At 44.1% G+C, this 16,840-nt stretch overlaps 1 protein-coding gene and 3 pseudogenes across 1 annotated transcript in view; 3 read left to right on the top strand and 1 right to left on the bottom strand.

Moving 5' to 3' along the window:
* The window catches only part of LOC136318264 (GTPase IMAP family member 7-like), a 46,343-nt pseudogene extending 32,391 nt beyond the window's left edge, over positions 1-13,952 (bottom strand).
* LOC136318252 (GTPase IMAP family member 4-like) overlaps positions 1-16,840 on the top strand; it is a 208,110-nt gene that overhangs the window by 102,950 nt on the left and 88,320 nt on the right. The gene's annotated exons all lie outside the window — the stretch shown is intronic.
* LOC136318258 (GTPase IMAP family member 1-like) overlaps positions 1-16,840 on the top strand; it is a 230,604-nt pseudogene that overhangs the window by 72,269 nt on the left and 141,495 nt on the right.
* Positions 1-16,840, top strand: part of LOC136318262 (GTPase IMAP family member 6-like) — a 120,065-nt pseudogene that overhangs the window by 36,365 nt on the left and 66,860 nt on the right.

Here is a 16,840-nt window from a genome sequence, read left to right on the forward strand (position 1 = left end):
TCAGATCTGGGAAGGTTACCTAGAGGCCCTAGCCAGGCTGAGTCACGTATCCTGTCCAGATGGTCCCAACAACACGTTCCTGACTCAAGGCTGTGTCCTTAAGGCAGCCCCTGGTAAGGGACAAGGTAAGCCAAATGCACATTCCAGGGTGGGTTCCGGGTGGGGGTCTCCCATAGCCTGGGTCCAGCTTTCAGGTCAACTATGGGGTCACACCAAGGAAATTGTGTCCTAACTCCAGGGGGGTGGATGAGAACTGGAATCCAGATGGAAAGTTGGGTAGAGAAGGTACAATGTTTGGCTTAGGGTTGCAGCTTGTCGTAGGTGACTTGACAGGGAGAGGGGCGGGAGAACAAACACCCGACCTTGCTTTTCTGCCCAGAAGGGATCTCCTGCTTGGACTTCCCATTGGCAGAAGCCAAGCAGAAGTCAGACAGCCAGAGACCCTACTGATGTTGTTTGATTGAACATGGGCCTCAAGGTCTAGAACATTCTTACCAAATGCTAATCTTGCTAAATATTAAAATATAGCAGAGTATTTTGCAGACCAGCTATAAAAAAGTTTGAGGTTGACAAAAACTCATCCTAGGTAAGTATGGCCAACTGAGAAACAGACATCCACATGTAATTGACCAAATAGTGTATATAAGCATGGGCTAAACCTCCCTTCTGAGAGACAAAGCTTGGATATTAATCCTGTCTCCTTAACTTGCTGCAAGTAAATAAAACTCCCTTGTGACAAGCACATTCCCTTCTTAAATAGAACAACCCAAGTGTCAAAACCCCCTAGAGTTTGTTAACAATGAGATCCACATAGATCTGCCCCTGAGACAAAGAGCTAAACTGAAGGAGGGTAAAGTGTGGATCTGCAGAGGCAAATAAAAAATATTTGGACAGAAGAGAGTTTTAAGTTATACTCAGGGCCATTTTAAGTTCGGATGATGCCTTAAAAAAAAAAAAGAGAAACAGTAAGAGAATTTAGCGACTTCCAGGCCTCCATGGACGGCACAGCATCTTGCTGGAGAAGCCGGCTCTTCCCTGACACAGCGCTCAGAGACGAGGACTGAAACCATGTGCATCAGCAGTGGTGCTAACGCTAGGCGTGTGCAGGAGTTCCTATCTGAATCTTCCTAAATAGAGTCTGTAAATTCTGTGATATACTTTTGTCAGAGTATGCCAATATTGACACTTCTTAAGTGTGCTGGCATTGTGGGGATGGGTGGGGAATGAGTGGGGAAGATGCTTCAGGTAAGCTATCACTGTGTAACAAACAACCCCAAAATTTGTTGTTACAAACAACAAGCATTTATTTTCACAGGAATCTGGGGTCAGAGCAGGACGTGATAGGTGGCTCCTCTTTGCTCTCTGAGGCTCCATCTGCAGCGCTCAGTTGGCAGCAGGAGAACCCACGTCCATGTTGCCTCCCGTGCACAGCACCTATGTAGGCTCTGCTGGCTGATGTAAGAGCAGTGGGGGGAGTGGGCCAGAGACTCCAAGTCCTCTTCATGGGGCCCCTCCACGGGCCACGTGGGCTTCCTCACAACATGGTAGCCAAGTTCCAAGGGCAAGTGCCCCAAGAGAACAAGGAGGCCTTGTCCCTAATCCTACCTCAGAAGCCACAAACGCCCACTGTTTATGAAAACAGTCACAAAGCCCATAGAATTTAAAGGCAGGGGATACAGACTCCACAGAAAAAGTAAAAAGCTAGATTACAAGAAGAATAGGATAGTGTTATGGCCGTCTTCTGAAAATACAACCTACCATATTAACAAATTGTAGTAAATTAAGAAGAAGAAAAAATAAAATTTACTTTATTTCCAAAATGCATGCCATATTTTTAAAGAATAGTGCAAAAACCACTTAAATTTTCTTTAAATATATTTCTTCCAGCGGACCAGGACTTGGGTCAGTGGATAGAGCATCAGACTGGGATGTGGAGGACCCAGGTTCAAGACCCTGAGGTAGTTAGCCTGAGCGCGGGCTCATCTGTTTTGAGCAAGGCTCACCAGCTTGAACCCAAGGTTGCTGGCTTGAGCAAGAGGTCACTCGGTCTGCTGTAGCCCCCAGGTCAAGGCACATATGAGAAAGCAATCAATGAACAACTAAGGAAAAGCAATGAAGAATTGATATTTCTCATTTCTCTTCCTTCCTGTCTGCCAGTAGCTGACCCTCTTTCTGACTCTCTCTGTCTCTGCCACAAAAAAACAAACAAACAAAAACAAATAAACATAAATATATTTCTTCCACCTTCTTTACTTATATTTATAATGCATTCATCATATTTCATCTTTAGGGATTTTATTTTTTTCTTTCTTTCTTCCTGTGGTATATCTTGCTCTTTTACTAGTTTGATTTCCTTCTCTAGTTGCTCAGCATAGATTTTCTTCAAGGCCTCTACCTGATGTCTCAGCTTCTCCTGTATGTCCTCATAGACGGCGTCAGAGAAGTGAGTCCCCCCCCCCCCCCCGTTCTCCTGCACCATCTTCTCTATCAGTTCCACCAGCTCCTGCACTTGACTTTCCCTCTCAGCCTCGTCTGCACCTGGGCTGTTATTGAAGGCACAGCCGCAGTTTCCACACTCTTGGATGATGTTTCTTAGCTCCACGTCTGTCTCTTCTATAAACTCAAATAGGCTCTGACCCTCTAACGTATCTTTGCGTGTGAACAAGATGATCATGTACTTCACGGCTGCCTCCCCAAAGATGTGCTTGATCAATGTAATTGTTTTGTACTCTTCCTCTGTGAAGTGGCCCAGCTGCACAACCAGGAGGATGGCGTGAGGCCCAGAGCGGGAGAAGAGGATACATACCGGAATTTCTTCACAGGTATTCATCAGTGTCTCCTTAGTGTTGAAGAGCCCTGGGGTGTCCACCACAAGAAGGTTCCTCGCCTTCCAGTTCTGCATTGCTACCTGACACTTCTTGGTAACAGTTTGGGCAGCAATTCTAGAATCAAACTGTCTTCTCCCAAGGATGCTGTTTGCTGTTGCACTTTTCCCATTTTCCTTTTTTTCCCACCAGGACAATCCTTAGAAGGCCAGCCATGTTCTTGTCAAGAGGCTCTAGGGTGTAGGTGCCCACAAGACCTTAAGGAAGGAAAGGAGAGGGAGGGGAAGGGTTAACTTAGGTAAGAGGGCACCATTCCTAAACCTCTTTTCTTCATTCTTTCCTCCCTGAAAATGTGTAATAGTCTATGACATTGACCCCAGTGAGAGCAGAGATGACACAGCTCAGTTACTGTGGAAGAAATAATGAAGTAGCGTTTTCCCACAAAGGAGCACAAGGATTGGTACTTTCACAGGGAAACTCATCTAACCTTAAAACATCTGATTATCTCAGTATTAACTAAGCTGATCCTGTTCATAGAATAAATAAGAGAAACTTACAATTATCACAATGAATCAAGTATAATATTGATCACAAAGCTAACAAAGATTTCACCAATAAATAAAGCAATAGACATGTCTTATTTGGAAACATTAATACCAAAATCCTAAATAATTTATTAGACATCAATAAAATGTAATGCACCATGATTACAGAAGTCTGACTTCTTTCAGAAATACTGGGATGGTTCAAAATGAGAAAATTGGTTTGTTCAACACATCCTATGGTAATAAATGAAGGTGAAAATTACTGGATGCAGAAAAGACAATTGCTGGAATTCAACACTGACTCTTCTTGAAAAAATTTTATAAGATTGAAATCAATGGATACTTTCCAACATGATTTTATATAACCTGAGTTAAAATTTTCTTGCCATCACTTTTCTTTTCTGCTGGTGATAAATAGTAGGTTAGAAAGTTAAACAGTGGATCATAAAGTTAAAACAATGGGTTATAAAAGTCTTTTGGATAAAGAAAAAAAAAATCATCTGACACCACCAAGAAAATGAACAAGGAAGGAGGTTAAACTAGCTCCATCAGGAGTCACACATCATAGTTTCTGTAATTACAGCAGTATAATTTTGGCTCACAGAAAGATCAGACAAATAAAAACTGAAAATTCTAAAATAGACAAAATTAATCACATTATATGCACTTATAGTCACTTCAGTTGCATTGTGTTACAGATTCCGAGGGCAGCATCTCACATCCATAAGGATAAAGACGGTTAGCAGAGCGACTGTGAGGTAACCGTGGAACCACGTAGAAAAGACAAGACGGCACCTGTGCCTCACGCCACTCAACTGCCCTGCGGATGAGAAGTCTACATGTAAAACCTAATCCATATAAATAATAAAACAAACATGGTGAATCTCTGTAAGCTGGTGTTAGGGCAGATATTTCTAAGATTTGAAATAGAAGGAGGAAAAAAACTAGTAAGTGTGATTACATAAAAATATTACACATAAGACAAAAACGGTGACAGAGAATGATTTGTCTTTGGGTGATGGGCACACAACACAATCAATAGTTCAAACACTATAGAGCTGTTCACCTGAAAGCTATGTAAGCTATGTATTCTTTTTTTTTTTTTTTTTTTACAGAGACAGAGAGAGAGTCAGAGAGATGGATAGACAGGAACAGACAGACAGGAACAGAGATGAGAAGCATCAATCAATAGATTTTCGTTGCGCATTGCGACACCTTAGTTGTTCATTGACTGCTTTTTCATATGTGCCTTAACCACGGGCCTTCAGCAGACCGAGTAACCCCTTGCTTGAGCCACTGACCTTGGGTCCAAGCTGGTGAGCTTTTGCTCAAACCAGATGAGCCCACGCTCAAGCTGGCGACCTCAGGGTCTCGAACCTGGGTCCTCGGCATCCCAGTCCCATGCTCTATCCACTGCGCCACTGCCTCGTCAGGCTTAAAGCTATGTATTCTTATTGATCGATTTCACCCTGTTAAATTTCATTTTCTAAATAAAATTAAAAATAAACACCTTAGTTCTTAAGATTCAAAAAAATACTGTCACTTTTTAAATGAGGACATTGTTGTGTCCTCAAAATGCTGAGACACTTGCCCAAGGTCACAGTGCTAACAGGTACCGGGCAGAGCAGAAATCCAATTACAAGTCTGTCTGACCAGCACGTCCCCTCCTAACCACTGCACACGGCACCTCTTCCTGGTGTCTTCTCAGGCCTGTGATTCTAAAATCCCATTGGATCAGAGGTAGATGGAGAGAGGGCAGGGAAGGGGTCCACACTCTTGCTGAGTGGAGAACTGGCAGGAAGCCTGTACTGAGGGAGTTCACAGGAGGGTTTCTCGTGCACTGTTTCTCCAGAATGGCCCATCCTCCTTCAGGGCACCCCTCCCCACCTCATAGGTCACACTACTGGGGTCACAGCCTCTCTCTGCTAAATCATGGAAAGGATTCCACAAACCACATTCTAGATATCCTCTGCCATCAGAGATGAGGGTACCCCTGGAGAATCCCTGCTCACCCTGGGATCCGGCTTCCTCTTCAGTCAGGAGAGGGGTTTAGACTGGGTAGTCTCTGAATTGTCTTTGAGGTGAAAAAACCTGCCTTGGAGACACTAATATTCTATTGAAAAAAAAGGAAGGCTACTCTGGCAGATCTATTACAACAGCAAATGCATGAGATGCATCAGTCAGTACACATGTGTCTTGTTAAGTATGAGACATGCTTGGCTGGGAGTCCTGTTGGTTAGAGCATTGCCCATATATGCCAAGGTTACAGTTTTGTTTCCTAGTCAGGGACATACAAGAATCAACCAAGGAATGCATAAATAAGTGGAACAATAAGTCAATGATTTTCCCCCTTTATCTATCTATATCTCTTTCCCTCTCTCTATCCTTCTTTATAAAATCAATAAAAAAATTAAAAGTAAATACACATGAGTCATATGACACTGTCCTAATAACATTCCATACTCCCCTACCCACCCTACTCCACCCTGACTGCATCTCCCTGCTGCGCCTCGGGCCATTCCTGGTCCCTTCCAGGATCATACCCACTCCTGCTCACTCCCCGGACTTCCTGACCTCACAGCTCTGTCCTCAAGGCCCCTCTCAGCCAGGCTCACCTTCTATTCAAAGAGATGATGAGCTCTCAGGTTTTCTCCTAAGTAGCCCTCTGAGCTGGTGCTTATGCTTTAGCCTTGAGGGAGGGAAAAGTGCTTGAACCACCCAAAACACTGAGCCTCAGAGTGGGTTGGGCCTGTGGGGGATCTTTTCCTTTAAACACACAGAAATATTACCCCATAACCTGCTGGCTGCTTCAGTTTTATAAAGTTGAAACTTTTTCCTATATGTGCCCTGACCAGGGGCTACAGCCAAACCAGTGACCCCTTGCTCAAGCCAGTGAATTTGGGCTCAAGCCAGCAACCTCAGGTTTTGAACTTGGGGAATGTCCTTAGTCTTGCGCAGAAAGTCAGCCACAGTGTGTGGTTGTGTTCCTGGCTCTGTGGGAGACTGCAGGGGTTTCTGGGAGAAGAGAGGTGGACCTAGGACTTGGCATATCCCCAGGGTGCTTGCTACTGATTATATAATATGACTTTTACTTTTGGTTTTTCAAAAGGTCTCTAGTTAGCAATTTGGACATTAACAAGAGTCAGGTGTGAGGTCAAAAGGTTCAAAACCACTGGGAACCAGGGGGAAAGAGGAAGAGGAGGCTGGAGAAGACTTCCAGTGACCACACAGCTTCTCTGGTTATTTCCATAGGGCTCTTGCAAGCTTGAAAGTCCGCATGACCGACAAGTCAGCAGGCACCTTTCCCTCCCGCCCTTCCTACCGCCTCCCACCGCAGGCCAGACAGGCAGCTTCTCTGAGAAGCTTTACCCAGGAGGTGGATCAACAGGCTCTCGAGATTGTTTCCAGGTGAGAGGCAGGCTGTCTCAGTGGTCACAGTTGACAAGATGTTCTAATTGTCTGTTGCATCACCATTACATTATTGAGTGTTTTATTTTTATTATACATTTTGGTCCACTATATAGAGAAATTTGATTAGTCCATTCTTAAGCTTGAGGGTGGCTACTAGGAGGACCAAATGCGGCAGGAAGCATTGGACAGTAGGGGAAGTACCCATGGACAGAAGCAGCTAGCTTTGGAAATGATGGTGGTAATGACTGCACGATTGGACCAGTTATTGGTGTGAATTACTTGGAGAACCTGAAGGACACTAAGTAAGTTTTTTACCTCCAATATAGACAGAGTTCGGGATTAGCTATGTAATTTACAAGATCTGGCACAAAGGAAAATACCAAAACCTATGTTCAATAATCATGAAGAATTTTAAGATGATATTACAGAGCATTAAACCAAGTAGAGGCCCCTCCAAGCACACAGCCCTGTGCAGTCCTAGGAGTCACACACCCATGAAGCTCACTGTGACCAGGAATCTCACACAACATCTCTGTCCTTTCCTCCACCCTTTCTCCGGTCTCCTCATGCTCAATCCTCACAACCACCCAAAGGCTATCCCTTCTGCATTCGTGCACATTTACCAGAATACGGCTGTCCCACCCCCACCTCACACCTGCCCCCGGTGGACCACAGAGGCCTCAGTGAAGAGTGAAGGGGGAGCCTGACCAGCTGGTAGCACAGTGGATAGAGCATTGGACTGGGATGCAGAAGACCCAGGTTCGAGACCTTGAGGTCGCCAGTTTGAGCGTGACCTCATCTGGTTTGAGTAAAAGCTCATCAGCTTGGACCCAAGGTTGCTGGCTCAAGCAAGGGGTTACTCTGTCGGCTGAAGGCCTGCGGTAGAGGCACATATGAGAAAGCAATCAATGAACAACTAAGGTGTTATAACGAAAAACTGATGATTGATGCTTCTCATCTCTCTCCGTTCCTGTCTGTCTGTCTGTCCCTATCTGTCCCTCTCTCTGACTCTCTGTCTCTGAAAAAAAAAAAAGAGGAAAGGGGGAAAGGGTTTCTCACAAAGACATTCAGATCCCTGCCTGATCCCATTTCTCAGTAACTTCTAGCAGTCCAGGTCTCCCAGGACCTCCAGACCCCAACATCACATCTACTCTGCCCTGACTGTCTGAACTGAGACCCTTTACAGAAGAATCTAGTGGTAATCAACAATTTACACAACACCACAACAGAATTTTTAAATTGTGTTTTTTTGAGAGAGACAGAGGAACTGAAGGGCTCCTGAACTCTTCAGGGGAGTGAGCACACTGCCAGGCTGGTATGAGCTCAGTGGGTCCTGAGACCACCCCTGCCAAAGAGCATCCCCAGGTACTCTGGGCTAGAGCGAGCTCACCCTCTTACAGGAGACTGAACACACACAGAAGAGGGACCAGTTTTACAAATACTCACAGACACAGCCCGCAGTGTGCTCATTACCAGCGGGACAGAGGGGGTATAGGGTAAAGGGGGTCAAATATATGGAGACTGCAGATGACCTCACTCTGGGTGGGGGGCACATGATGCAATGAACAGATGATGTGTCATATACCTTGTTGGGCAGATAAAATGTATTATGCTCACTTTGTTAGAGTGGCGCTGCCCACGTGGAGGCCGTTGCCCAGGTGATATTAATGTGTGTCTCTGTGGGCAGGCAGAATCCCTGTAGCCTGGGGCTTGGTTTTGGGATTAAGCCTTTCCCACCCATTTTGATGTGTGGTGGTACAATCCAATCATGCCTCAGAGAAGTGACTTTGTATTAGAGACTTCCCTATTTTGTATATTGGATTAAGGGTTTGGATTTCTACACTATAAAATGGGGACGGAGTGGGAGCTTGCTCTCTTGGTTCCTGAGATTATCACTAGAGGAGAGAGCAGAGCAGAGAGCAGAGAAGGACGCCATGTGGAGTAGGCCAGGAGAAGCAGCCAAGATGGCGGAGTGTTGAGTAAGAGGCCAGTTTGTGCAGTTTATGCAGGGAGAAGGAAGGAGATGGGGAACAGAGGTGAATAAGTCTGGTGAGCTAGAAACCTTTGATTCTAGGAAACTCGAATAAGTCAGTAGCTTTGTGAGCACTGAATGTGAGTGGGTTTTGAAGCTCAGTGTGTATTTTTACTTGCCCGCTGGGTGCAAGCTAGGATTAAAGACTATGGCCCACCAGTTTGTGGCTCCGTTGTTTCTTTACCGACTCTCCAAATCCAATGCGAACCTGCATGGGCCGGGCTGCTGTGATAGTGGCAGCCCTGGCTACTGGCTTTACATACCTGTACAATCAAAACTTATATCACAGCTTCCTGGCCCATGCAGTTTCGCATTAGATTCAAATAGATGGTAATGAAACAACGGAGCCAAAAACTGGTGGGCCACTAGCTTTAATCCTAGCTTGCACCCGGTGGGCAAGTAAAAACACACACTGGGCTCCAAAACCCACTTATTCAGTGCTCACAAAGCTACTGACTTATCTGCGTTATCTAGAATCAAATGTTTCTAGCTCACTAGCCTTATTCACCTCTGTTCCCCATCTCTTTCTCTCTGTACAAACTGGCTTCTCCTTCAGCACTCCACCATCTTGGCTGCCTCTCCTCTCCTCCACGTGGCCTTTCTCTGCTCTCCTCTCTCTGCTCTCCTCTCTAATGCTAATCTCAGGAACCAAGAGCAAGCAAGTCCCTGGTCTTCCCCACTTTATAGTATAGAAATCAAAACTTTTACTCCAATATACAAAAAAGAAAGTCTCTGATACAAAGTTACTTATCTGAGGCATAATAGGATTCCTCATGAGAGTGCACCACCCTACATCAAAAAGTATGGGAAAGACTGTGTTAAAACTAAGCCTTAGGCTATAAGAATCCTACTGCTTACAGCCTGTCCCCCCCACATCCAATGCAAACTATACATGAGCAAACATATATATCATTTTTTACAAACTTATTTGACCAACAGTCCCCCAATAAAGTTAATTAAAAAAAGAATAAATAGTTTTATCAGAAAAATACTGCAGGGCATTATCCATTAAACACTAAAACAACAACAACAAGCTTTCATGCGTATAAATACACAGGACACACCAGCCTTGGCGAGCAGCACGGTGCCTGGCATTTTGTCCCCTTTTCTTAGTACGGTGACACTTGTTTGTTCCAGGAGCTTCAGAACAGACTGTCACATTAGCACACAAGCGCTGGTGTCCGCCATGAACATGTGAGACGCAGTCAGGAAAGAAGTGTGGGGGTGATTCTGCCACTCTCTAGATCTATGGCTTTGGGGGAAACCCTTACCCCTCTGAGCCCCGTCTCTATAGAGAACAGGACAGGGAAGTGTTAGGTTATTGCAGTCTGATGCCCCCCAAGGACTTATATCATATGACAATATCTGGGCCGAGCCCCATGAGAACTAGTCCCCCAAGCCCACCGGTCTGAATGGTGAGCCATGGCCGCTTGCCCACACGTCTTCTTCCATGTTGGTTGGTTACAGTGATAAACCTGTGACAGCACACAGGGGTCATCACAGAAGACCACACGGAGGGACTTGACCAGGGACTTGAGCTTAAGCGGTCTGGTGTGAGGGAGAGATGGTCCTAGGGGCCCTCTTCTCCCATATTTCAGTCCCTGTGGCCATCAGAGTGATGCAGAGTTACAGACAGTGACAGACAGCAGCTCCATTTACCACTTGGCACCAACAGCCAAGAAGGCAAAAGCCAGGAAGCAGGTGTGTTTCTCCCCCGCTTCTGTGCCAAGGTCATCACACTTTCTGCTTCCTTCCTACTCCTCTGCCAAGACCTGCTATCCCCTCCTACATAACCCGCACGAGTGCTTGGACACCCCTGATGCTGGGCCCTTCCATGATGCCAGGGGCAGAAGAGGCTGCTCTGAACAGGAGTCAGAGAGGCTTCGGGGGCCGCTGCCACTCACTTGCCCTATGTGTGGGAATTTCATTTGGTTTTGCAGTTTCTGTTCTTATCTCCATTTCTTCCTTTTGGTTTTAGTTTGACAGCTTTTCTTGCTTCACTCCAATCCCCCCAGGGGGAAAATGTTCTTAAGTGCTTTCTTATGAATGATAAAGGCTATAAGTAAACTTTAACAAAGGACAAAAAACAAGGTTAATGTGTATCTCAGCATGTCACAGCAGAAAACAACTTTCTGATTCTTATAACCCCACTATTTCCAAGAAATGGATTGCCGGAATTTTAATTGAACACTCAGTTTCGCACAGGAAAGCGTGGATCCTGCCTCTCCCACAAACCTTTCTGGCCCCACATCCTCCTGACTGTGTCTTGCTCTTGGCTTAACGTTGTGGTCACAGTCCAGGCTGGAAAGACCAGGTCACAGATCCACCTCACCTTGTTGGCACCTGCTAAACTGTTCAGAGGGGTGAGGGGAGAAAGGCTGGGTCCTGAAGGAAACCCCCCAGGGTGATCATGCTCAGCTGTGCTTGGGATCTGACTGGGACCCGTCCTGGGCTGTGCAGGCCAGACACTGAAGTGGATGATGCAGTGGACGAGTTTCCCTGTGACTCTCTAAAATCACTCTTATCCCTCTTTCAGGGCCGGATGACACTCAGCACTTTGACTCTGACATGAGCCAGAGAAAATAAACTCTGCTACAAATTGGAACAGGCACCCATGGATGGTGTTATGTCTCAAAGTCTAGCAATGAAATTCTCAAAGCTTAAGTGGTGAATAAACAGTAGAGCGCCATTGTTTTTGAATATTGTTTATCACAAAGACATATCACTTGTACATTAGAATTACAGTTGTTTCAGACCAATGAAAGACCATAAATGACTATTTGGAAATCTAAGGAAACATGGCATTCTCCTGTCCTCTAGTGCACTTGGTGGAAAGCCAAGGACTCCAGACACAGACAGCAATCTGGAAGACAATGGCAGTGACACCAAGGTTCCCCCCATTTACTAATGTGGCATTTACCTCCACTAAGGAACAAAGGGAAAACTAAACTGTACAAAATCCCAGCACTCCGCCGGAAGGACAATGAGGAGAGCCAGCACGGTGGTCCACATTTAATCTGAATCCACCACTAGGGTTACACTCTAGACAGGATCGTGGGGAACTCTCAACAGTACTGGTAGAACAGCCAAAACTGATGATTTTTTTTTAATTAAAGTCTCTAAACTTTGCCCTTTGGTCATATAACAAATGAAGAAATATTAATTTTCTTAATCTACTAAATCTTAGTAAGCAAATGGGATTCTGTGTGGCATGTGAGCCATGACTTCCTTCCTCACTCCCCAACTCACCTTCAGCTCAGCTTGAAGGAAACATTGTGGGCAGGTGTGGGCAGGTGATGGGGCTCCCTCTCCCCACAGTTACCCATCAGGAATATGGCACCTTACCCATAGGGGCAGATTGGCAGCCATTCTCACCCCTCCACTCTGAGTGCAGGACTAACCAGGTGAGCCCACCAGCAGCACCCTACTCCCTCTCTACCCACAGTGCAGAGACTCTGTCCCAGGGACTATGGGCTAGAATACTGGGACCCAGACTGCCCACCAAGCTCCCTCATGTAATGGAGGGTCCATGCTAAGAGAGGCACGGTGAGAAGAAGGAGGTTACTAAAGAAATGACCTTATCTGAAGAAGAGTGTGGCACATTCAAAGCGTACTCTTGCAGACAGTGAAGCTTTTCATGATAATTTAGAGGAGACTGGTGTAAAGCCAGTAGCCAGGGCCATCTTCACAGCTGCCCGGCCCATGCAGGTTTGCATTGGATTTGGAGAGTTGGTAATGAAACAACGGAGCCAAGAACTGGTGGGCCATGATCTTTAATCCTAGTTTGCACCTGGCTGGCAAGTAAAAACACACACTGGGCTCCAAAACCCACTCATTCAGTGCTTACAATACTACTGACTTATCTGAGTTTCCTAGAATCAAAGGTTTCTAGCTCACCAGACTTATTCACCTCTGTTCCCCATCTCCTTCCTTCTCCCTGCACAAACTCTGCACTAATTGGCTTCTCACACAACACTCCACCATCTTGGCTGCTTCTCCTGGCCTCCTCCACGTCGCCTTTCTATGCTTTCCTCTCTCATACTAATCTCAGGAACCTAGAGAGCAAACTTCCGGTCTGCCCCACTTTATAGTGCAGAAATAAAACCTTAAATCATATATATATACAAAATAGGGAAGTCTCTAATAAAAAGTCACTTATCTGAGGCATGATGGGATTGCACCACCCCACATCAAAAATGGTGAGAAAGGCTTAGTCCTAAAAGCAAGCCCAGGCTAAAGGATCCTACCTGCCCATATCCAACCCCCAACACACATTAATATCACCTAGGCGACGGGCTTCCACGTAAGCAGCACCATCTTTAACAAAGTGAGCATAATATATTTTATCTGCCCAACAACTGGTAACCACCTAAGAGCGACAAGAGAAACCCTAGGTCAGCAAGTTTACCAGACAGAACCAGGAAAAAAGACTAGTACAAAGGGTACTTCTTGGGTCAGAGGAAACCTCAAAGATGAGTCCCAAAAAAAACAACCCTGCAAAGGAAATCAAATTCATTTATATCAGACTGTAAAGCAATTTATGCCTAAGGACATTGTCAAAAGCAAGGGAGCAAACAGCTGATAATGGCTAGGCCTAACAATGGTATCATATATAATAACGCCACTTTGACTAATGCATAGAGCAATTCATCAGAATTGAAATAAAGAAAAAGATGGGACAAACTGGGTTCAGCATTAGAACACTTCATCCAACAACAGTGGAATACGCATTTTTTTCAAGTGCACAAAGGACGTTCCTCTAAATGGACTACGAGTGAGGGTATTAAACAGGAGCGAGACACCGTCTCTCTGACAAAGGAGGAACCAGAGGGCTGAAAAGCGTAGCTGGAACACCCAGGCCACTCACTGCTCAGGATCCTGAACCAAATTAAGTATCGAGTTCCTCCTGCCCCTCCAGGACCCTCTTCAGATAAGACTGTGGGGAATGTGGAAATGAAACCGCAGTCAGAGTTGAATGGGAGAAATATGAATTAGCACACCCAGTTTCTCTTCCCTTGTCTGGCTCAAGCTAGGGAAGAAGAAGAAAGAAAGAAAATAATACCCAGTTTTGAGAAAGAAGCCTTGAAATCTCCAACAGTCAGTGTGCATCTCCCTGTTTCTCCAGTTGTCTGTGTCAGCATTTGCTTCATGAATTTTAAAGTTTTCTTGCGTTCTTTTGTTTGTTTGTTTTTTTGAAGCTCAATTGCTTACATGGTACATGCACATCAGTACTATCTTGTTGATAAATTGACCTATTTATCATTATGCAGGGACCTTCTGTCCCCTGGGGTGGGGAGATGACCTTTCCCCTGATGGGAAGATGATCGTTCTGAAGCTACGCTGTATGACAGGAGTCTCCAAACTACGGCCCACGGGCCACATGCAGCCCCCTGAGGCCATTTATCCAGCCCCCCGCTGCACTTCCAGAAGGGCCACCTCTTTCACTGGTGGTCAGTGAGAGGAGCACAGGATGCATCAGCACCCTGTGCTCCTGGAGTACTGTATGTGGTGGCACCGCAAAGTGCGGCGTCGCTCCTGTACAGTACTACTTCCGGTGACGCGGGATGCACGCATCACGGCTCCTGAAGCACGTCATATCACTTGTTATGGCTAGCAGTGACAAATATGGAACCGGACATTGACCATCTCATTAGCCAAAAGCAGGCCCATAGTTCCCATTGAAATACTGGTCAGTTTGTTGATTTAAATTTACTTGTTCTTTATTTTCAATACTGCATTTGTTCCCGTTTTTTTTTTTAACTTTAAAATAAGATATGTCCAGTGTGTATTGGGATTTGTTCATAGTTTTTTTTATAGTCTGGCCCTCCAGCAGTCTGAGGGACAGTGAACTGGCCCCCTGTGCAAAAAGTTTGGGGACCCCTGCTGTATGATATTCACGCAGCCACTGCAGGCTGCGCAGGCTCACTCTGTGCACGGTTCCTCTTTCCTAGTGTATCTTATTGAGCTTGGCACCAAGGAACCAGAAAAAACAACAACAACAAAAACTAACCCCAAAGTTAGCAGTGGAAACAAATAGAAATCAGAAAAACAATTAAAGAATAGCCAACAAAACTAAGAAAAAATTAAACCAAATGTCCAGAATGTTAGAATAATTTTCTAAAAAAGAAAGGACTGAAAGAAATATAATCCTGAATGAAACAGAAGACATTACAACTGATAACACAAAAAATACTAGGATCATAAGACATTACTATGAACACTGTGTAAACTAATGGATAAACTGGAAGAAATAGATAAAATTCCTAGAAACATATAACCTATCAAGACTGAATCAGAATGAAATAAAACAATCTGAACAGACCGATAACACTGGGGAACAATTTTTTTGTTGTTGTTGTTGCAGGAGGTTGTAGAACTGTTTCTATATATTTCTGCATCGCTGATTTCAAATCTGAAGTCTGTTTTTTGGTTCCTCCTCTAGTTCTTATGCAATTTTATTGACCAGGCAAGCCCAGGGTTTTGAACCGGCGACCTCAGCATTCCAGGTCAACGCTTTATCTACTGTGCCACCACAGGTCAGGCAATACCCAGTGTTGAGAAAGAAGCCTTGAAATCTCCAACAGTCAGTGTGCATCTCCCTGTTTCTCCAGTTGTCTGTGTCAGCATTTGCTTCATGAATTTTAAAATTCTCTTGTGTTCTTTTGTTTGTTTGTTTCTGAAGCTCAATTGCTTACACGGTACATGCACATCAGTACTATGGTCTTGTTGATAAATTAACCTATTTATCATTATGCAGGGACCTTCTTTCCCCTGGTATGAGAAGATGACCTTTCCCCTGATGGGAAGGTGATCGTTCTGAAGCTACACTGTCTGATATTCACGCAGCCACTGTAGGCTGCACAGGCTCACTCTATGCATGGATCCTTTTTTCTAGTGTATCTTATTGAGCTTGGCACCAAGGAACCAGAAAAAAACAAAAAACTAAGCTCAACGTTAGCAGTGGAAGGAAATAGAGATGAGAAAAACAATTAAAAAGTCGTCAACAAAACTAAGAAAAAATATAAACCAAATGTTCAGAATGTTAGAATAATTTTCTAAAAAAGAAAGGACTCAAAGAAATAAAATCATGAATGGAAGAGAAGACATTACAAGTGATAACACAAAAAATACTAGGATCATAAGACATTACTATGAACATGTGTCAACTAATGGATAAACCAGAAGAAATGGATTAATTCCTAGAAACATACAGCCTATCAAGACTGAATCATAAAGAAATAAAACAATCTGAACAGACCGATAACACTGGGAACAATTTTTTTTTTCATTTTCTGTTGCATGAGGTCGTAGAACTGTTTCTATATATTTCTGCATCACTGATTCCAAATATGAAGTCTGATTTTTGGTGCATGCTCTAGTTTTTATATAATTTTAATTTTTTTTCTTACAGTTAATGGCATGCATTGGTTTTTAAATTAGAGTTAAAGGGCAATGACTCTTGGATTGAACATAATCTTAAAGCAATTAATGTTTTACAAACATCACTTTTACATAATTGTAGTTGTTTCTAAATGTAAAAAAAATACTATCTGATAAGTACACCCTCTTATTTTGTTTTAAGATTGAAGCATGGTTTCTTCGAGTAGGCGTAAATGTAAAAATAGTCCTGATACCTTCCGTTATATCATATGTGGCTGTTATACACTTCAATGTCAAAGGCGCAATATTTCATCATTTGTGACATGTGCATATACTGACTATTTTCAAATTTCCCTTGGCGATCAAGACAAGAATTGGGCTCCTAATACTGTGTGTCATAATTGTGAGGAAATGCTTCATGACTGGACAAAAGAAAAACGCAAAGGAATGCATTTTGGTATTCCCATGATTTGGTGTGAACCTAAGGACCACAGCAGTGACTGTTATTTCTGTGTGATCCATACAAAGGGCATCAGGAAGAAAAAACAGCATATTTTTGCATATCCTAATATTCCTTCAGCAATATGACCTATCCCACACTCTGAGACACTCCCAGTTCCAGTTTTCAATGGTTTTATTTCTTCTAA

This window comes from Saccopteryx bilineata, unplaced genomic scaffold, assembly GCF_036850765.1.
Source record: "Saccopteryx bilineata isolate mSacBil1 unplaced genomic scaffold, mSacBil1_pri_phased_curated manual_scaffold_23, whole genome shotgun sequence".
NCBI classification, from domain to species: domain Eukaryota; kingdom Metazoa; phylum Chordata; class Mammalia; order Chiroptera; family Emballonuridae; genus Saccopteryx; species Saccopteryx bilineata.